Here is a 22,222-nt window from a genome sequence, read left to right on the forward strand (position 1 = left end):
CATTTAATTTGAGCTGCTGCGTCAACTTCCTGAAACAAGTTTCAACCTTCACAGAGGTAGTTTGTGAGACTCGCCATTTTCAGATGTTCTTGTTTAATTCCCATCCATCCAATATAAATGAGTGTGAAATAACTCATAGCAACATTCTTTCACTTACTTTGGTAAACTGAGAACAGTTAGCAAATGCTGTATTGAGATACCAGTCAGTGGGGAACAGAGTGATGGTCATTTGTAAACCAGTTGCATTGAGACCCACAAGTCTTTGGATGGGGGTAGACCACCATGGGGATGGTGTGTCACAGACCATTTGGATGGAGGTGGCGGAGTAAGGTGTAGAAGAAGTTTAATTAGGGTACAATTTCCCTTGGTCCCAAAATGGGCAGCATGAGATATACAATTAAAAAGATCTGAAGAATTTACAATATCCACCAAATTAACGGTAATAACAAGACAAACAACACAAACACAGAGCACAATTTATTGTTGCGACGGGAGACCCATGGTTTTATGGGTTGGTCTTCCACTGGCTTGCCCATAAAGTGTCAGAAAACAAAATAAACGTTTCCCAGCCCCTTGTTGGGGACGGATTATTGCTTAAAAATGCCACCCCCCTTTTTTTTTACATTTTTTTTGCTGACTGCAGGTAAACAGAATCACCTGTTTTGTTTTATACAAAGGATACTTGCCGCATACCTAGGCAGAGTAGGCGTGTCTATGCAAACACAGTATGTTCCTCAAGTCTTTCCTGCAGCTCATCACTAGATGTGAGAGGGAACTCATTCAGACCCTGCTTACACTTAGTATTTAAAAACTCCTTATTGTCCCTACCTCTCCTGTCCCTTCTTTGATAGGTCAGATGTGGTGGCCGAGTGGTTAAGGTGATGGACTGCTAATCCATTCTGCTTGGCATGCATGGGTTTGAATCCTATCCTCATCGTGCACATTTAGTCTTCTCCTCTCCTTTACAAACAACCATCTCTCCTCTTGGTACAATGAAAGACCAAACCATGTTGCTTCTTGCAAACAAAAACCCTCTTAGGATCTCAGACCTCCCTTGCTTTAAATAAAGTATGTCTAAATCCCAGATTTCTCAAAGAGTTCTGTATTTCTTGGTTTTTATCTCAAAAGGTAACATACTCACAATCTCCCCCAAACACCCTGGGACACCCCCAAAGTATTAAAATGCCCCCTACCTCAGCAAGGCCACAACAGTGACCCACAGCTAGAGTGTCTAGGCCAAGCTGTTCTGAAGGAGAAACTCAAATATTTTCTTTCTGCTTCCCTTGTTTTCTGACTGGGAAAACAAAATCCCCCAAATTGAAAATTTTCTGCTGAAAAACCAATACTAGTCTGCTTGGGGACTTTCATTCGAATGCATTATTATTAGTCTCTTCTGAACTCTGAATTATTTCAGTTCAGTCTTTGTCCTCCAGGGGTGTTTCCAGGTATTGAGTTGTGGGGGAGAGAGGCCAAGTCATGATGTCTCTTCCCCTCTTTCATAGTTTCTTCCAACTTGCTAGGAAGCTCCTTTGCTATGTGAGTCAAGCAGTGTCCATTGTCTCCGTGCTATCTCAGCGAAGTCTGCATTGTACACGGTTCCTGGGATAGAATTTGGGAGTGTGGATACCTTTAATGGGCCAGCCGTGAGTCTGGCTCCTCCCATTCTTGCACCTGAAAGCCTGGTGGTGGGCATTTCCCAACCTCATAACATATTTCAATAACACACACAAAGCAAACTTCATAACTTCCCAAACAATGCTAGCACACAGAATGCAAGAAGACATTAATGTTCAACTACTCAAGACTTCTGAAATGATACCTCACAAGGCAGACTTTGTACAAACCACATCATTATATGACAGTCGTGAATATGGGGCGTCCAAGGTGTTGGTTTGAGCACATCAAGCCACACCTGGGCTTACAATGTAATGGAGACATACCCTTAGAGATAAAGATTGCAGCATGGCTGGCCTGGGTCATGTGACTTGGGCTCATGGAACTAAAGCTGTGAGGCTGAAAACTGTGGTGCAGATATTTGTGTGCGTGCTGAAGCCTGGGTTCAGAAACCCTCACCCCTCGTGGGGTCTCAGAGGTTGGGCTTAAGACCACATGTCTGCACCATAATTTTATAGTCTTGCAGCCCAAACGCCATAAGCCTGAGTCAGCTGACTCGGGCGTTGCAACAGGTGCCCTGTGTGTTTTAATCACTGTGTAGACATAATATTAGGATACATCTACAGTGCAATGAAATACCCACGGCTGGCCTGTGATGGATTAATCAGGGTCATGCGGCTTGGTCGTAAAGTTGCAGTGTACATGTCTCAGCTCAGGCTCAGTACCCTGCTCTAGGAGCCCAGCAGGTTGGGAGGGAGCTTAGCAAGTGGAAATGGTAAAATCACAGTGAAGTATTACCCTGGACTCAATGGTATTTCTCTACTGGTCACAGATTCTGGCAGCCACAATCAGGCATTTGGTATGAGAGCTCCAACCCGCCCCTGTCCCAGAGGGAGGGGTCATCTTTGAGAGGACTGGAACACTGACCTATAAGGTCTTAACTCCCAAACTTTCAGTAACTCTATTATCAGGACCGGTAAGGGTAATTTAAATCATAAGAACAGCCATTCTAGTCTAGACCAAAGGTCAATCTCACTCTGTATTTTGTCTTCTGACAGTAGCCAATAATCAGGTGCCCCAAAAGACACACAACAAGGCACCACAGGGAGTTGAACTCAGGACCTCCTGGTTACAAAACAGATGTTTTATCCCACAAAACCATGGTGTCTGCCTGTGATTAATTGATGGTGTCTGTCCACACCTGACTCCCTGCCAACCCCCACGGGAGCTTGACAAGTGTTGCTTGTGTTTGGATTCTGTAAAGCAGGGGAACAGGAAAAGTTTTCCTCCCAAGGTGTATGTGTGATTCTACAGGTCTACACTACAAAATTAGGTCAGTGTAACGACATTACTTAAGGGTGTAAAAAATTTTACAATTGCAATTCAGTTAGATCAACCTAAGCCCGGTGTAGATAGCACTGTGTCCACAAGAGGGCTTCTCCCATCAACATAGCTTGCGGAGATGCTTGGTTAGCGAAGATCCAGTGAATAGGTGGCCTGTGACTCTTGCATTAGGAGAGGCTGGGTGCAAGCACTGGAAGGTCCCTAGAAGTAGGGGGGCATCGGTGCCAAAATCCTGGGACTGCTTCCCCACTCCACCCCCACGTTACTCATTCTCCTCACTCTGAGGCCCCACCGTACTCACTATGTTGTCTAGGGACTCACTCATCCCTCCACAGCCAGCCTGTCCTAAATTTGGTCTAACACCTAAATTTTAGTATTAGGACCCAGACCCCGGCCCACTTGGCTTTGGAACCCATGTCCCCTGCCTAGCAAGTGCTATTGAATTGAAGGTAAGTCCCTCAATCGGGGTCTGCCATGCACAGTTCTGCTGCCCTCGCTTAACATAACAACCCTTTATTTCTCCTGCCCAATAACAAGGAGACTGGGAATCCAACACCACCCAAAAGTGATCATTTCGGTAAGCAATCCAACATATTTCCAACATACTGTAAAATCCACATGCAGACTCATACAGGAAACCTTGCAAGAAAAACTTCCTGAAGTGGTCTGAAGCTCCTGCTGCTGGAAGGAAGGAGGAAGACATGGGTTAGGACTGAGGAGCTCTGTTAAAAGGAGGGGACTGTGGGTTGGGATTGAGGGGCATTGGGAATAGCAGGGGCTGTGGTTGGGACAGAGGAGAAGGGTGAAGAGGACTAGGCTCTGGTTGGGAGTGAGAAGCAGTGTGCATAGAAGGCCCTGGTGGGTTCGGACTAAGCGGCACTGCGAATAGAGGGGACATGGGTTTGGGCTGAAGAGCATCCTCGTTTAGGGATCCAGCAGGCCAGGGGAAGGCAGCAGGTGATTCTAATTCCTTAAGGCTATTCTGTGGGTTTGTGTGTGTGTGTGTAGGGGAGGAAGGGCCGGCTCCAGGCACCAGCCCACCAAGCTTGTGCTTGGGGCGGCACCTGGAAGGGGGCGGCGCGGTGCTCCGGCTCCGGCCGCCGGGGAGCACGGAGCCACGGCTGGGCTCTCCCCCCTCCCCCCGGTGCTCTGGCCACCGGGGAGAGAGGAGCCGCGGTGGGCTCGCCGCCCTCCCCCCGGCACTCTGGCCCGTTGGGGAGAGCGGCCTGCGGCCAGGCTCGGTGCCCTCCCCTGCTGCCCAGTGCTTTGCTTGGGACGTCAAAAAAGCCAGAGCCGGCCCTGAGGGGAGGAACAAGCTGTATGCCCAGAGGCCTTTATTCCTCCAGCCTGCAAGGACATAGGGGATGTCGGGAAGTTGCCCCTTCAATCCCCCCACACAAAGGCCCTTTTCAAAATCCTGAAAAGAAAAAGTAACATCAAAGAGGACTACGGAAAGACAGGTTTTTAAGAGCCTGGTGAGTAGTTTATCACCTGAGCAGGGACTTAAACCCTGGACCTTCAGATTAAAAGTCTCATGCTCTACCAACTGAGCTAGCCAGGGTCTTAACAACAAGAACAACAACAACAAAAGCAAGTTGGTGCAGAGGAGAAACTAGTCAAGAAAAAGAGAGCAGGAGAGAATAGGGGAAACCTGCTGCTCTCTCTCTTTCTTCCCAGCCCTAGCCTGGCTTGGTATTAGTACTGGTTAAAAAGGGGGGGAAATATCAGCATCTATCAACCTTTTATACCTGTACAAGAATCAGGCACAATACAGAGATACCCATCTGCAAGTGCCAAATGGCTGGATTTGCTAATGCAACCTCTAAAAGTCCAGGGCACACTGGGATATAGAGCCAAGTGTACATCATCATCATTATTTCAAAGTGATAATGATAATGATAGGAAGGTTTACAATTGTTTCAGTAGTTACATACAAAGATGTACATTTGGCAGTGTACATTGGTAAATTCTGGCTCCTTCTCAGGCTCAGGTTGGCCACGCCTGTCTAGATGTAGAAGTTACAAAATTTAAACTTGAAAGAGGGCCAATTTTGCCATCATTTCACAGCTTTACAGCCAAACATGATGACTTGCTATCCAAGGAATGGGGCTGTTTAGCAAGGAAAGAAGAAAGATGTCCTTCTCACCCTGGAGGAATTGGGCTCTGTCATTTGAACCGAAAGGAGGGGAAGGAAATCGCCACACGATGGCAATAGAACCTAAGAAATGAACATGCTGGGCCCCCAGGGGCACAGAGGCTGGGACAGGTCAGCAGACTGGGTTGGACTTAGAAGTTGCTGGGAGTTCTCATTCCCTGAGAACTGGCCTGGCTCCCTTCTCACCAGCAAATAAATCAATTCTACACCCCCCCTCCCTGGAAAAATTAGCCTGGAGCAAAGGGCAGCATGGGACGATTCCCTTTAGTTCCCACCGAGGAATGAGAGAACCAAGGGCGTTTCTAGAAGAGCGTATGGAACTGACATGGGGAAACCAGCCTTTAATATCATGCAGCTCAAGTTTAATCTAAGTGTTTTTAATAATTTTTACAACATTAAATAACCCTTCAATCGTAGTGTTACCATCCATAAAATTGCTTCAGCCCTATAGGTTCCCAAGTGCAAATCTAAACATCTCTTCAAATACAAGGGAATGGAGATCATTCAGTGTTCAGAGTCGTCCCACATAAAAGAACCATGTTGTGGTAAATACTGGCCCCATCATGTGGCCATCGCCTTTCCCTCCTCTCTGTTAAAAGTTTTGGTATTTTGCACAGAAGCTTTCTTCCCTCAGGAGAGATCTTGGAACCAGGGCTGCCAGCCAGACAAACACCTTTAAGAGGAGGCGTAACCTGTCAAAAAATTATCTCCCTTCTTCAGTTCAGTGACAGCCTGAAATGTTACTTATCCCAGCAGAGCCAGAGGATTGAAAGCAGCTACATCAAATCCCTGTGTAGCTAACTGGAATGAACACAAACACTCTCTTGTAGCTGAAAAGCTGTTTAGTTTTACCCTTGGTAAACTACAAGACTAAAGGGCAAGATGGTGGTGCCAGATATAAAGAGCGAAACAATCATCATAGCTATGCCAGTAGTGACTGCAAAATCTTTCTATATTCTTATTATCATCCGCGTATTATTTGCTCTGGAGTCTAGATATTGACTATACCTTGACCAAGAAATTTGGATCTTGATAAAATAATTCAAGTACTAACAACAGTGGCTGCCTTTTTGTCAGAGCTTTTAATCAGGGCAATACATTGATACGAAGTCCTGTAAAATAATTTCCCAGCCGGAGTCCTTCACCCACATTCATTAGGGCACTGGGCCACCATGTGGACGTTTCATTTCCCTCCTCAATTTCACACAGAGACACAATTTCATTTGCACAGATCCATGAACAGCAAAACCTCCCTGTGTCTCTTGTCTGAGCAAGGGCATTCAATTCTATTGAAACCTTCTCTCGTGCAATGGCAATGGTCAGACAGAGGGGACGTGGCCACCTTCATCACCTCTGACAGTGAGCTATTGGCTCGGCTCTTTCTTTATGCTGCTCTTATAGTCCATGGAACATCAAAGATGGAATGCAAGGCTGAATTCATGCAGCAACCCCCTGAAAAATGTCAGTGCCCCAGCGAAATCATGACCCCTGCTATTGGAATGATATGCTAGACATTTGAGTAGGAAACGGACTGTCTGCATTGTCAAAGTGGGGCGTGAACAACAATCTATAGCAATGTCGTTAACCACGCTCCAACTGGAAGGGAAATGGGCAGGAATTCTTGCTGTTCAGCCATGGACAAACTTACACTAATGCACAGCTGTGAGTGTGCTGGGGGCGCTGGTCTGAGCAAACAATTTGAAGTGACAATTCAGTGAGAACAGAATCATTGTGTAATGAAACAATTGTATATCGAGTAGTTGTGTCTGAGTGGTTAAGGCAATGGACTAGAAATCCATTGGGGTTTCCCCATGCAGGTTCGAATCCTACTAACTATGGAGGCATTGGTGTATTGTCATTGCTGTCATCTTAGTATTGAGCATCCCCAATGCCAAACTGTAGCCACATCTGGTCTCAGTCTTGGGCTGGCCTCACTTAAAATGCCGTTGTGACACTGCTATAGCAGTTTGGAATAGACAGTTGCTACAATAAGTAGAGGAGTTTTTCATCCCTCTAATTGACAAAACCATCTTTCTTTTCATTTAGCACTATCTAACCAGGGTTTAGATCAGCTTAACTATACTGGTTCGGGGGTGTGTGGATTTTTCAAACCTTGAAAGATGTACTTGTTAGAGGGTTTATCTCATGACCCTCCCATTCCCTGGTCCTTCTCGCATGAACAGAAAGCAGCAATACCCGAAGTTCAAAGGTGCAAACAATTAGATGTTTATTGGGGTAAACTTCCAGCAAGCAATTATTTCAATTTCCTTCCTCAGTATCCCCCTTCCCAGCTCTGACACCACAGAGCCATGCCTGTGTCCCTGTTCCCATCCCCCCATTAGGAAAACATAATTCCAATTCCCCACACACTTCCTGATTGACTGCAGGCTATATAGTAAAACTTGCATTCTGCTTAGCTATATCTTAACCAATCATTTTACTGAAATTTAACTAACCTATCCTAACATATTGTAACATGATTATCTAACCAATTATTTCCCACCACCTTAATTGGTTTACACCCAAGAAAGTACTTATATAGCAGAAACAATCACAGAACCAGACAGAGATTATACAGACAAACAATAGGGAAGTGGGGACTACAGTGATAGAACAACAAAGAAATGAGGATTTCACACCCCAGCTAATGAGTTGTTGCCAGACAGGATGCATCATGGTAGAGGTTGTGGGTGCTGGTTGCTTAACTATTTGGCCCACAGGGCAGGATTTTGAGGTTCCCCATTACTTTTTCAGAATGCTAGCAACCATCTTTTGTTCACTTAAAACGTGAGCAGGGAGATTACACCACCTCAGAACTCATGGAGCTCTAGGAAACGTGAACTTTAGGGCCAGGTGAGTGTGTCTAAAAATCAGCTGTGCTGTAGAAAGTCCCTAGAAGTTGAAAGAGATGTGCCATCTCGACCTCCCTAAAGAGTTCATCAAATATTAATGTAAACTAGGGTTGATAATTTCTATTTTTTGTAACATCAGGATGGTGGACTGGTCTAAAGTGCTAGTTTTAAGACTCTTTTTTCTTATCTCTTGAGTGTTCTGGTCTCTGCATAGAGACGTGGTTTCAAATCCCACTCCTGACATGACCATTTTCTTCTATCTGGAGAAAATGGCCTCACTTCAATCTCCTTTGCAACAATGGAATACCATTTTCTTAGCATTTCTATTACAGTAGTTGTGAGAGACGTTCCAAACCAGGGTGAAACACTGCCTTTTCGCTCTACCGATCAATTTTTGTCTTCCTTCATTCGAAGCCATTTTCTCAAATACATCCATCTTTCCCACACTTTTTTGTTTAGTGTTCTTTGTTTTTATGAAACTTTAGGCTCATTTAATTGCCACACAACTGTACTTATGAAGTAAAGTGAAACACAATATTGTTTTGATATGTTTGCAGATGAGTTTTGCTTTCTGACCTGGAATTGAACAGGGGCTACCTGAGGGGGACAATGCTACTCCCTCTTCTTGACTCATCCAAAAAAGGTAAGTTCTTGGTACCCTTTGTTTCCCAGTTCTTCAAAGGAAATCAGCTAGTGTAGTGGCTCATGAGAGAGCCTTAGAAAGGGGTCCCAAAAATGACAGTAGTTGGTTTCTGTAGTGTAGTGGTTATCATATTTGCCTAACATACAAAGGTTGCTGGTTTAAAGCCAGGCAGAAACAGTGCTGCTTTCCCTCCTTTGGTCTTGTATCACTCCAAGTCCTCTCTCAACTATATCCATAGCTTCTATGCTTTCTTCCTCATTGTTTTTTTCCTTTCATGGAACTTTAAGTTCAAAAAGAGAGGGTTAGTCTGTATTTTGAGGGAAGGAATAGACTATCATTTGGGACATTGCCAGCTACATAACAAATCTGAGCTTAGAAGAATCCCAACCCTTTGTCCTGTGTATTTAGTTCCCAGCCAGCAGTTTCCCCCTCACTTTTGTTTATGTTAACTACAAACAGCCTCATGTATCCTTTTCATGTCAGAGAAATCTATTGAGTGATGATCACATTTCCGCTACTTTTCTGGCTAGGCAGGGTTGGGGGTATGAGGAATCAGAACATAATAATTGGAACTCTCTAACGCGTCCTTTTAACATACAACATCACAGTCCCCTTTTTAAATAACATTTTTCCCATAATATTTTTGAACTCTCATCATCTTGCATGTCTTCAAACGATGTTAACGTAACCTCTGAGCTACAAATTTCCTTACTGTTCTATTGGTATTTTTAGCACAGTATATTGATTTTTATTGCCATCTTGTTTTACTCTCAGGCTGGTTTTTATAAGTCATCACAAATGCAGTAACAAGGATTTAGAGAAATATACAAAAAAATGAATACAGTGTGATCCAGTCGATAGGCAGAGAGCTGACCGTCTGCAGCCTGAAACACTCTGCATGAGAATAAAGAGGGCTGGGAAGGATATGACACAGAAGTATTTATATGCCCAATGCAGGGATGGAACCAATGTAAGAAGAAGTAGAGAAGCTAAAGATCGCTGAAGGGGGACAGTCAGCTCTGGATGAGCTTTTCACGTGTGGCTAGCAGGGATCTTCCCTGATACCAGCCACGCCTTGGGGGGGGAGGGGGAAATAACGTGATCATCCAGAGAATTGGATGGGATGGTTAGTTTGTTTTCTGCTGCTGGATGTTAACAAGAAAACCACAGCACTCAGGAGGGCACAGAAGCTGAAAGACAATGGCTTACCCTGGCCGCATGCAAGCCGAATTCTGTTGCCCGGACCTGCATCTGTGATCTCTAGCAGCAAAGCCACAGGCACTCAATATTAAGAGGCAAAATGCGACCTTGCACAGAAATCACATGTGCTATGTAATGTGAATAGTGTTGTTCACCGTGAAAGAGTATAAGCATTGATCTGTAAAATGTATCTTTTTAAAAAATTATCTCCTTTTTTCCCTCCCTCCCACAGCTGCAAATTTTTCAAGCCTCCCTCCTCCGTCTCGAAGGCTATCACAGATAAAGCATCAGAAAAAGAGGACGCGAGACGAGATCTTGGCGGAAATCATGGAATCCACTCGCAATGAAAGAGCTAATCTAAATGAGTGGAAGGACATGGTTTCAAAATATAGGAAAGAAGCCAGTGAACGTGAGGACAGGAGGGACCAACGTGAGGACATGAGGGACCAACGTGAGGAGAGGCGGGACCAACGTGAGGAGAGGAGGGACCAACATGAGGACAGAAGGGACGCTCGAGATGAGAGGTGGCGGCAGGAAGATCAGAGGAGGCAGGATGCAACGCTGGGGCTGCTGCGTGAGCAAACAGACATGCTTCGGCGTCTGGTGGAGCTTCAGGAACAGCTGCAGGAAAACAGACTGCCGCTACAACCCCTGTACCCCCCTCCCCATGTTCCGTATCCTCCTCACCCAGACGTGTAAGAACGCGGGGGGGAGGCTCCGTACACCTTCCCATTCCACCCCAGTAGACAGCCCAAGCAAAAGGCTGTCATTTTTTTAACCTTTTTTTAGTGGCCTTTTCCTTCCCACCGATCCTCCTCCCAAATCCCACCCGGGTTCCCTCCCTCTTTTTCTAATCTATTAATAAAGAATAAATGATTTTTAAATGATAGTGACTTTATTTGGTTTGAAAGCAAGCTGGGGTAAGGGGGAGGGTGGGTTCCTTACAGAAAATGAGTCAATAAAGGGGGCGGGTTTTCATGAAGAAGAAACAAACAGATATTTCACACTGTAGCCTGGCCAGTCATGAAACTGGTTTTCAAAGCTTCTCTGATGCACAGCGCTTCCTGGTGTGCTCTTCTAATCGCCCTGGTGTCTGGCTGCGCGTAATCAGCAGCCAGGCGATTTGCCTCAGCCTCCCACCCCGCCATAAAGGTCTCCCCCTTACTTTCACAGAGATTGTGGAGCACGCAGCAAGCAGAAATAACAATGGGGAGATTTCTTTGGCTGAGGTCAGAGCGAGTCAATAATGATCGCCAGCAACCTTTTAAACGGCCAAATGCACATTCTACCACCATTCTGCACTTGCTTAGCCTGTAGTTGAACAGCTCCTGACTCCTGTCCAGGCTGCCTGTGTATGGCTTCATGAGCCATGGCATTAAGGGGTAGGCTGGGTCCCCAAGAATAACTATTGGCATTTCAACATCCCCAACTGTTATTTTCTGGTCCAGAAAGTAAGTCTCTTGCTGCAGCCATTTAAACAGAGTAGTGTTCCTGAAGACGCGAGCATCATGAACCCTTCCCGCCCAGCCCGCGTTGATGTGGTGAAAAGTCTCTTGTGATCCACAAGTGCTTGCAGCACCATTGAAAAGTACCCCTTCCGGTTTATGTACTCGGTGGCTTGGTGCTCCGGTGCCAAGATAGGGATATGGGTTCCATCTATCGCCCCACCACAGTTAGGGAATCCCATTGCAGCAAAGCCATCCACTATGGCCTGCACATTTCCCAGAGTCACTAACTTTCGTAGCAGCACCTGAGTGATTGCTTTGGCTACTTGCATCACAGCTGCCCCCACAGTAGATTTGCCCACTCCAAATTGATTCCCGACTGACGTGTAGCTGTCTGGCGTTGCAAGCTTCCACAGGGCTATCGCCACGCGCTTCTCAACTGTGAGGGCTGCTCTCATCTTGGTATTCTGGCGTTTCAGGGCAGGGAACAGCAAGTCACAAAGTTCCATGAAAGTGCCCTTACACATGCGAAAGTTCCGCAGCCACTGGGAATCGTCCCAGAACTGCAACACTATGCGGTCCCACCAGTCTGTGCTTGTTTCCCTTGCCCAGAATCGGCGTTCCATGGATAGAACCTGCCCCATTAACAACATGATCTCCAAAGCACCGGGGCCCGTGGTTTCACAGAATTCTGTATCCGTGTCCGTGTCCATGTCCTCATCATGCTTGTCGCTGCGCTGCCGCCGCCGCTGCCTCCTCGCCTCGTTTTTCTGGTCCTGGCTCAGCATAAACTCCACGAGAACGTGCGAGGTGTTTACAATGTTCATGACTGCTGTCTTGAGCTCAGCGGGCTCCATGCTTGCCATGGTATGTAGTCTGCAGTGTTCACCCACACAGGAAAAAAGGCGCGAAATGGTTGTCTGCCGTCCGTTGCTTTCATGCAGGGAGGGAGGGAGGGAGGAGGTGAGGCTGTACCCAGAACCACCTGCGACGATGTTTTTTGTCCCATCAGGCACTGGGATCTCAACCCAGAATTCCAATGGGCGCAGGAGACTGCGGGAACTATGGGATAGCTATGGGATAGCTACCCACAGTGCAACGCTGCAGAAATCGACGCTAGCCCCGGTACTTGGACGCACACCACCGAATTAATGTGCTTAGTGTGGCTGCATACATTTCGACTTTATACAATGTATCCACCTCCACCACGTGAGAATGCAGCCATCTGGGAGGAATCTGCTATATGTCCAGAGGACTTTTATTCCTCCAGCCTGCAAGGAAAGAGGGCATGTCAGGGAGTTGCCTCTTCAATCCCACAGACAAAAAGGCCCTTCTTAGCAAAGGCAAAGTGCTGAAGAGAAAAAGTAATATCAAAGAGGACTCAAAAGACATACATTTTTAATGACTTACTGAATAGTTCCATTACCTCACCCGGGACTTGAACCCTGTACCCTCAGATTAAAAGTCTGATGCTCTACCAACTGAGCTAGCCAGGCTCAGAAAGAAAGAAAGGAAGAAAGAAAGAAAGAAAGAAAGAGTAAGTAATAAGTTGGTGCAGAGGAGAAACTAGTCAAGAAAAAGAGTGCAGGAAACAATAGGGGAAACCAGTTGCTCTCTTGTCCCAGCCATAGCCTGACCTGGTATTAGTGTTGGTTAAGACGAGGGGAAAGTATCTGCATCTACCAGCTGTACAGCAAGGTGCTCCTCCTTTTGCCACTGGCCTGTCCCTCTGATAACCTCAGGGGTGGCAGGTTTGTAGAATTTTTGGTGGTGCCCAGAGCCCTCCCCCCAAACTCCACCCCCCCACACCTGCCTAAGGCTCTGGGAGAGAGTTTGGATGTGTGGGGGGAGGTCTGGGGTGCAGGCACTGGGCTGGGTCAGGGGATTTGTGTGCAGGACGGGTGCAGGCACTGGAAGGGAGTTTGGGTGTAGAAGGGGTGAGAGGTTGGGCTCTGGGAGGGAGTTTGAGTGGGGGAGGGAGTCTGGGGTGCAGACTCTGGGATGGAGTTTGGGTGCTGGGTGCAGGCTCCAGGCTGGGGCAGGGAGTGGGGGTGCAGGAGGAGGGTTTGAGGGGTGCAGGCTCTGGGAGGGAGTATGGATGCAGGCTGGGGTGGGGATGCAGGCTCTAGGAGGGAGTTTGGGGGAGAAGGGTGTGTGGGGGATGCGGGTGCAGGCTCTGGGAGTTTGGGGATGGGGATGTTGAGGGAGGGAGGGAGCTGTGGAAGGGGAAGGGGGGGGTGCAGGCTCTGGGAGCAGGTTTGGGGGCAGAAGGGGGTGTGTGGGAAAGGGGTGGGGGTGCAGGCCCTTGGAATGGGTGGGTGGGTGGCACTTACCCCCAGGCACTGTCCCCGTGGCTTCCTATTTGCCCCGGGTCACTTGGAGTGGGAGCAGCACACATGGACAGAGACCCAACCCATCCCACCCAGGGGCCACGGGGAGGGGCTGGCAGCCACGTGGAGCAAGCAGGCAGGAAGACGCTCAGCTTCGCTGCGCTGCTGGTGGTGGGTGGTGGCCCTGGGGCTGTTTTAACTCACCCGAGGGACACGTGGGGGAAGCACCTGGGGGTGGAAGACAGGCCTGAGGGAGAGACCCAGCCTCAAACAGTGCTGGAGCAGGGCCCCGGGCCAGGAATATTTCTGTTACCCAGGGTCCACGAGCCCATAGAACTTGCTGCCTATAACCCCAACCTCCGCATGACAGAGAGTCGTGACACCAGCAGAGAAATTACCACTTTCTCCAGGTTCACCCATTGGATGTGCCAGGGCGAGCGCCAGCGAAGTGGATGGAATTTGAAGGGAGGGACAGATTACTGTGGTAGAGTTTCTGTAGTGTAATGGTTATCATGTTTGCCTAATATGCCAAAAGTCTCTGGTTTGAAACTGGGTAGAAACATGAAGGCTTACTTTTCCCTGCTCCCTTAGCTATCCAGCAAGGTCCTCCTCCTTCTGCCACTGGCCTATCCCTGGGATTACCCCAACCCCTGCAGGACAGAGGGTGGTGAAATGAGCTGAGAAAGCAGCTTGACATCAGCAGGAGAAAGCTTAGAAGATCTGGACCAGCCACCTTTTCGAGCCTTGTGGCTTGGCCTCCTCTGCCTTGGGGTTAGCCTACAGAGGCAGTTCTTCCTACTGGCCTCCTTTGCATGACTTGCCAAAGGAGGAAGTGAGGCAGGAATGGGGCAAAAGAGGAAAGTCATGCTGAGAAAGGTACAGCAGAAGCTAAGCACCTCAGTGCGGCTAAGTGGGGTTAGTAGAGCACCACCATTTGTTCTGCAAAGTCTGGGGAGGTGCGGTTGGCTGCTGGGAGGTACAATCCTGTGCCTGCCTCTTGGCATCCCAGGGATGTCTACTTGCAGCTAAGGAGAAGAAGGAGGTTTCTGGGTGAAAGGAAGACAAGCAAAGCTATGGGAGGAAATTTGGGTGTGGGGTACGGGCTCTGCGCTGGGGGAGGGGGTTGGGGGTGCAGGAGGGGTGGCGCTTACCCCGGGCAGTGCAGCTCCCAGTGACTGGTACACTCAACCCTCTGGCAGCAGCTCCTACGTGGGCGGGGCCATGCGGTCTCCGCTGGCTGCTGCCTGTAGGCGCTGCCCCCAGAGCTCCCATTGGCTACAGTTTCTTGCCAATGGGAGCTGCGGAGTTGGTACTCGGGGCAGGGGCAGGAGGGGGTTGGGCTGGCTGTGAGCAACTGGGATCCAGGAAGCCCCCACCTGCCTTTCTGAGGTCCAAACCCATGGAGATGTGGTTGGCTTCTGGGAGATAGATCCCTTTGCCAGCATCCAGGGATGGCTACTTGCAGCCCAGGAGAAGAGGGGTTCTGGGTGGAAGGAAAACAAGCAAATCTGAGTCTGAGTGGGTGTGTGGTACTGGTTTTGCAAGCCTTCCTGCCACCTGTGAGGCAGCGAGAATGGCTACTCCTTTGTGGCCAACCCAGGGGCATGATTGATGGCTTTGGAGGTAGGGGTTGGGCTGGCTGTGAGCTACTGGGATCCAGGAAGCCCCAGCCTACCCCTCCGGGGGCCGTGTCTTCTTCTCTCCTGCCTTGGGGAGCCAAGGCTGCCCAGCATGTGTTGCAGCTCAAGCATTAAGCCTTCCTGTGTGGCCTGTGCTGGAGATGACCCTGATCCCCTGTGGGGTACTGTTGGGGGGAAATCCTTACTGTAAAAAATTCTGACCACCAGATCAACAACTTGCATCCAATGGGGCTAGCAGGTCAAGCCAAGTCCCTGCATGTGAGGTAGGCGGCCGCAGAGTTTCGCCTTTCCCACTCCCTGCACTCCTGCACCCTAAAATCCCTGTCAGCCAATAAGATGAGCCGGGAACCCAGCGAGAGGGGGCAAAGGAGTGGCCCGAACCCCCTCTGGCACTGTCCCTGCCCCAGGCAGCCCACGGAGACCCGCTGCCCCGCCCCCAAGTAACATGTGGAGACGTGCCAGCAGCGCTAAGGCAGCTCCATGCCCCCTCTGCCCCCTCCCTCCATGCCGCACCACTCCTGGAAGTGGTCTGCGGGGGAAGGGCATCTCCACGTGCTGCCTCTGCCCTGAGTGCAAACTCCACAGCGGGCCCCCACCGATCCCTCCATCTAGGAGCCACTGCTGGAGCAGAGCTTGTGCTGGGCCCTTTGGGAGGCACACTGCCTCAGGTAAGCACCACCCCGTGACCTTCTCCCACACCCCAACCTCCTGCCCCAGTGCAGCGGCTCTCTGTGTCGTCAACAAGCACTTACAAGTGTTGGCCAAGAACTTCTTTTCTATTTATGAGAAAGAAATACAAAAAAGGGAGCCCAACAGACAAGGTTCATTCAGCAAGGACAAACTGGCAGGCCAAGCCAGAATCTCTCAGTTACTAGGAAGGCTCTTCAGCCAGCTCTTCCCAAAGGCCAGTCTCCAGAGGCTTTTGTGACATGATGGACCTCAAAAGAGCCCCCTGTAGCCTCCATATTCATCATTCATAAATGGTTGTGATATTTCATACAAAGCATTCCATGTAAGTTATAATATGAAAAGTCATGATCTGCTGAAATCCGTCATTCTGCCCAAATATGTACAGCATTAGGGTGTATGAAGTTATGCATTTTGCTGTATGGTTGTTACTGAAATATGCTATAAGTTTGCTAGCGACACACAAAGGACCCCTGCTCAGGAGGATGTTCAACAACCATGAATCAGCAGAGAAGTTGTAATTAAGGGATTTGCAATTCAATGACAGATGCCCAAACACAACACTATGGGGACTGCTCAAGTCTATGACTCAGTTACACAAGCCCACAGCAGGAGGCTTCCCCAACCTAGTGACTCAGCAAAGCCCACCCAGACATGTCTGGGTAAGTGTCTGCTAGACACTTGAACTAAGAATATAAAATAGGAGACTGTGGCATCATGTTTTTGCCTTTCTCCTCCTGCACCTACGCTGGAAGCAGCAGGAATCCTGAGAAAATGAAGGTCATCTGAGGACAGTGATCCAGGATTCAGGGGGAATTCTATGTATTAACTCCAGTGGGGTGAGAAAATTGCTTGACCTAACTATTGCCTAGTGTAATAAGGTGTAAAGTTTAGATTGTGCATTTATCTTTTATATCTATGGTAACTTACTCTGATCTTTTATGGCTACCACTTATAATCCTTAAAAGTCCATCTTTCTGTAGTTAATAAATCTATTTTATGCTGTACTTAAACTAGTGTATTTTGCTTGAAGTTCTTGGGAAATTTCATCTCCATCACAAGGCTGGTTCATGTACTATTAACAACGAGGGAGGGGTGGACTCTGCATAATAAACTCACACTGGTCAGGCTTCTGACTAGGGCAAGATGGTATAATCCGGGGGGGCGGGGGCAAGGCTGCAGAGCTGGGGGGAATTGGCAGGAGGCTCTCTATCATTAGTTTTATGAGTGGCTGGGAGAAGCATTCATGTAACTCAGTAGGATGTGTCCCACTGAGGTCTCACTGTTCAGGTTGCATCCCGTAGATCCCATCATAGACTTTCAACAACCACAGCGAGACAGAGAGAGAAAGATGTCTCACTGAGACAGAGAGAGAAAGATGCCAAAATAGTGATCTCCAGTGCCTGCAGACATCAAACTATCAGGAATTCTGTGTACAGAGAGGACCCTGCTAGTGGAAAATGCCTTTGGAAAAGACCCTTCTGTCAGCAGCTGTGGTGATACAGTGCTTAGTGCGCTGTGTTGTGGCCTCATAAAATCATGGAATATAAGGGTTGGAAGGGAACTCAGGAGGTCATCTAGTCCAAACCCCTGCTCAAAGCAGGACCAACCCCAACTAAATCATCCCAGCCAGGGCTTCCTCAAGCCTGACCTTAAAAACCTCTAAGGAACCCATTCCAGGGCTTCACTACCCTCCTAGTGAAAAAGTTTTTCCTAATTCCAACCTAAACCTCCCCCACTGCAACTTGAGACCATTACTCCTTGTTCTGTCATCTGGTACCACTGAGAGCAATCTTGATCCATCCTCTTTGGAACCCCCTTTCAGGGAGTTGAAAGCAGCTATTAAATCCCCCCTCATTCTTCTCTTCTGCAGACTAAACAATCCCAGTTCCCTCAGCCTCTCCTCATAAGTCATGTGCTCCAGCCCCCTAATCATTTTTGTTGCCCTCCGCTGGACTCTTTCCAATTTTTCCACATCCTTCTTGGACACAGTATTTCAGATGAGGCCTCACCAATGTCGAATAGAGGGGAATGATCACGTCTCTCATTCTGCTGGCAATGCCCCTACTTATACAGCCCAAAATGCTGTTAGCCTTCTTGGCAACAAGGGCACACTACTGACTCATATCCAGCTTCTCGACCACTGTCATCCCTAGGTCCTTTTCTGCAGAACTGCTCCCTAGCCAGTCGGTCCCTAGTCTATAGCGGTGCATGGGATTCTTCCATCCTAAGTGCAGGACTCTGCATTTGTCCTTGCTGAACCTCATCAGGTTTCTTTTGGCCCAATTCTCTAATTTGTCTAGGTCCCTCTGTGTCCTATCCCTACTCTCCAGCGTATCTACCACTCCTCCCACTTTAGTGTCATCTGCAAACTTGCTGAGGGAGCAGTCCATGCCATCCTCCAGATCATTAATGAAGATATTGAACAAAACCAGCCCCAGGACTGACCCTTGGGGCACTCCGCTTGATACCGGCTGCCAACTGGACATGGAGCTATTGATCACTACCCATTGAGCCCGACGATCTAGCCAGCTTTCTATCCACCTTATAGTCCATTCATCGAGCCCATACTTCTTTAACTTGCTGGCAAGAATACTGTGGGAGATCGTATCAAAAGCTTTGCTAAAGTCAAGGAATAACACATCCACTGCTTTCCCCTCATCCACAGACGCAGTTATCTCCTCATAGAAGGCAATTAGGTTAGTCAGGCATGACTTGCCCTTGGTGAATCCATGCTGACTGTTCCTGATCACTTTCCTCTCCTCTAAGTGCTTCAGAATTGATTCCTTGAGGACCTGCTCCAGGATTTTTCCAGGGACTGAGGTGAGGCTGGCCTGTAGTTTCCCAGATCCTCCTTCTGCCCTTTTTTAAAGATGGGCACTACATTAGCCTTTTTCCAGTCATCCAGGACTTCCCCCGATCACCATGAGTTTTCAAAGATAATGGCTAATGGCTCTGCAATCACATCCGCCAACTCCTTTAGCATCCTCGGATGTAGCGCATCCGGCCCCATGGATTTGTGCTCATCCAGATTTTCTAAATAGTCCCGAACCACTTCTTTCTCCACGGAGGGCTGGTCACCTCCTCCCCATGCTCTGCTGCCCAGTGCAATAATCTGCAAGCTGACCTTGTTTGTGAAGACAGAGGCAAAAAAAGCATTGAGGATATTAACTTTTTCCACATCCTCTGTCGCAAGAGCCATGGATGCAAGTTGAGTTACGGTGACCTTTTCCTTGTCTCCATCTTTCTTAGGTGCCTCCTTCCGACACTTGTCAGAAAAAATGACCGGTTTCTTTTGCAAGCATTTGCATTGCTAGGCAAAGGCAGTCTTCTCTGCTTCCTCAAAAGATTGACCAGAAGGTGGGAAGAGCAGACACATTTGGCAAGGCATCACTGGATGCTGCATCCCTAACTCCACTTTACCTGGCAGGTGCCTTGGCCAGCTTAGCCACAGTGCCACTCTCTGGGACTTTTCTCCCAATTGGTCCATTTTTCATTAATGACAATCAAAAGGAAGGTGACAGAAGAGTATTGCCTATAAGGATCTCTGTGCATAGACATCCCCAGTGAATCACAAAGAAGTGTGGCACAGGCTTTTGTGTTGCAGCAATTGCAGTCAAAGCAACCGCCTGGCCAATGCCAGTCACAGCAGCGTTTTCATCAACTCCAGGCTTGTGATTTGATTCTTTTCAATGCTTCTCTCTAAAGAAGCCTTTTCCTTAGCAAGTAATTACTTGGATTGCCAAGGGCGGTCTCTTCTGTTTCCTAGAAAGGCACAGGAAAATGTGAGTGGAGGAGACCATGGCAGCACTGGGAGTTGAACCCAGGATCTCCTGTTTACTAGTCAGGTGCCTTAGCCAGCTAAGCCATAGTGCCTGCCTCAAGAAACTGCTTTCAACTGTTCCACTTGATGGTCCAGGACAACGCCTGCAAATTCCAAAGTACAGACATTCCCCATTTCCCTTAAGACTTGCAGACCTTGAGGTGTCTGGCTCTGTGTGCACAGAAGACCATAGCTAAGTTGACAGAGGACTTCTAACATGTGCTTCTCCCACCAGTCACTGTGATCGTATAGTAGTTAGTGCTCTGCATTTCAGTTGCAGTAACCTCAGCTCAGTTCTGAGCCATGGTAACTTTTCCATCAGCTCCAGACTTCTGATTTGCCACTTTCCAAGTGTGGTGGGGTGGCTGCCCCACACAAGCAGGAGAAAGGATAAGGCAGCCTTGGAGAACCCAGCCAATCAGGAAAGGACTTATTGGGAGAACCGATCAGGAGAAGGCTTGCTGGAGTAGCCCATATAATTCCCAGGATGGCCAGCAGGAGGTGCTGCAGTGGTGAGACATGCTCCATTACACCAGGACTTAGCTGCAAGGAAAGCTCTCTCCGTCTAGAACAAGCACTTAGAAGGATTGTGCTGACAGGTCTTTTCTTTTTATGAAAAGAGATACAAAAAAGGAGCCAACAGAGACATTAGGTTCAGTAGGGAAGAACTGGCAGGCCAAGCCAGGATCTCCTGGTTAGTAGGAAGGCTCTTCAGCCAGCTGTTTCCAAAGATCACTGTCTAGCAGCCTATTAACAGCCACTGCAGATGTTCACCACAAAAGAGACAAAGAGATGCCAAAATAAAGTTCTCCACTGCCTGCAGACATCAAGCTACTAGGAGTTCTGTGCATAGAGAGGCCTCTGCTGGTGGAAAGACGCTTTGGTAGAGACTCTTCTGACACCAGCCGTGGTCATATAGTGCTTAGCACTTTGTGTTGTGGCTTCAACATCCACAGATGCAAGTTCAGTTATGGGGATATTTTTCTTGTCTCCACATTTGTCTAGTGTCTCCTTTCAACACTTGTCACCAAAAAGACCTGTTTCTTTTGCAAGCAATGTATAGCTAGGCAAAGGCAGTCTTCTCCATTTCCTGAAAAGCTCAACCAAGCTGTGGGGAGAGGAGACGCATTCAGCCAGGGACCACTGGGTACTGGATCCTGAATCGCCTCTTTACTCAGCAGGGGGCTCTGTTTAGGGGCTTTCCCTTCACTCCCTCCCCTGGTTCTTGTCACGCAGGCAGAAATCAAGAGACCAGAAATCCGAAGTGCAGTCAACGTGATGTTTATTGGGGTTAGTTTCAAGCAAGCATATCCATAGCTCCTCATGCCAGCAGAGTCTGTTTCCCAGTGTTCTGTTCACAGCTCTGACACCGCAGAGCCTTTAGCCATGTCCCCTTTCTCCCTCCTCTTTCTTAGCAGCCCCAAATATACCTGCAGTGCATGCCCGTAGTCATGAGTCTAGGGGCTCGGTGCCACCTCTTTTGTATCCCATGGGAGGGGGAAGAAGTGAGATTGTGTACTGGTCAAGGCCAGGCTTTTCTTTGGCTTTTAGTGTGTCTTATTGCTTCCCCATCCCTGTCCTTGCCCCTTCCAACTGGTTGCTTTACCTTGGTTTGAGAGAGGAGCCAGGCAGCCTTCCAGTGTATGCTCCTATATTACACTCCCATCATACCTAGTAACACTTTAGCTGTATCCCTTAACTTTTCCATTATATTAACAAGCCCATCTGGCTGGGCAGAAGCAACATACCGTGTCTTTGTTCTTTGTTCACACATATTAGTACGGATATAAGAGCAGGGGTTGGCAACTTATGGCATGTGTAAGGGGATTGTTGCCCCCTTACTAACATTCAGTGGGGGTGTTTTGCTTGGCTAGCTCCCAGCACTAAAAGGGGAAGGGTCGATGGCAAATCAGGAGCCTGAGACTGACAGTCCCCAGGAACAATGGGGAGAGGCCAATGCTCCAGATCAGCCTGATTGACAGGGCGGGCAGGCTAATCAGAGAGTCAGGAGGCCAGAGGGGGTCCCGTCCTCCGTGTGAACTGGAATGGCCTGGGTCAGACAGAGGGGGGCCGAGCTAAGGAGAGAGCAGGGGCCCGAGCTAAGCTGCTGGAAGCAGAGCTGCAGCCCCAAAGCCAGAGCACAGCCCAGAGAGAGCAGAGCTGCCCTGGGAGCAGAGCTGCAGCAACCGGAGCCAGAGGGGCCAGACAAGCAGCCAGGAAGCAGGTCAGAGCTGGGAGCAGAGTCACAGAAGCAGCCTGCAGAGCAGACCTGTCCTGGGGGCAGAGCTGTAGTAACCAGAGACAGAGAGGCCAGAGAAGCAGCCCAGGGAGCTGAAGGCAGAGCAGCAACAGCAGCAGCTGAGGCCGAGTGGAGCTGGAACTGGAACTGGAGCTGGAGCCGGGGCTGGAGCAGTCCGGAGCTGGGTGCTGTGAGCAGCTGGGGAGAGTGAGGGGGATCCTGGGCAGGCCAGACTTGGAGGGGGGATCAT

At 48.6% G+C, this 22,222-nt stretch overlaps 1 protein-coding gene and 3 non-coding genes across 5 annotated transcripts in view; 2 read left to right on the plus strand and 2 right to left on the minus strand.

Annotated features, from left to right (window-relative positions):
- The window catches only part of LOC128823020 (zinc finger protein 883-like), a 341,706-nt gene that overhangs the window by 69,065 nt on the left and 250,419 nt on the right, over positions 1-22,222 (minus strand). The gene's annotated exons all lie outside the window — the stretch shown is intronic.
- On the plus strand, positions 856-937 carry TRNAS-GCU (transfer RNA serine (anticodon GCU)). Its single transcript has one exon. It is a non-coding gene; the product is annotated as a tRNA-Ser (tRNA).
- On the plus strand, positions 6,870-6,951 carry TRNAS-AGA (transfer RNA serine (anticodon AGA)). Its single transcript has one exon. It is a non-coding gene; the product is annotated as a tRNA-Ser (tRNA).
- On the minus strand, positions 12,677-12,749 carry TRNAK-UUU (transfer RNA lysine (anticodon UUU)). The gene has a single exon. It is a non-coding gene; the product is annotated as a tRNA-Lys (tRNA).

Source organism: Malaclemys terrapin, chromosome 15 (assembly GCF_027887155.1).
Source record: "Malaclemys terrapin pileata isolate rMalTer1 chromosome 15, rMalTer1.hap1, whole genome shotgun sequence".
Lineage (NCBI taxonomy): Eukaryota > Metazoa > Chordata > Testudines > Emydidae > Malaclemys > Malaclemys terrapin.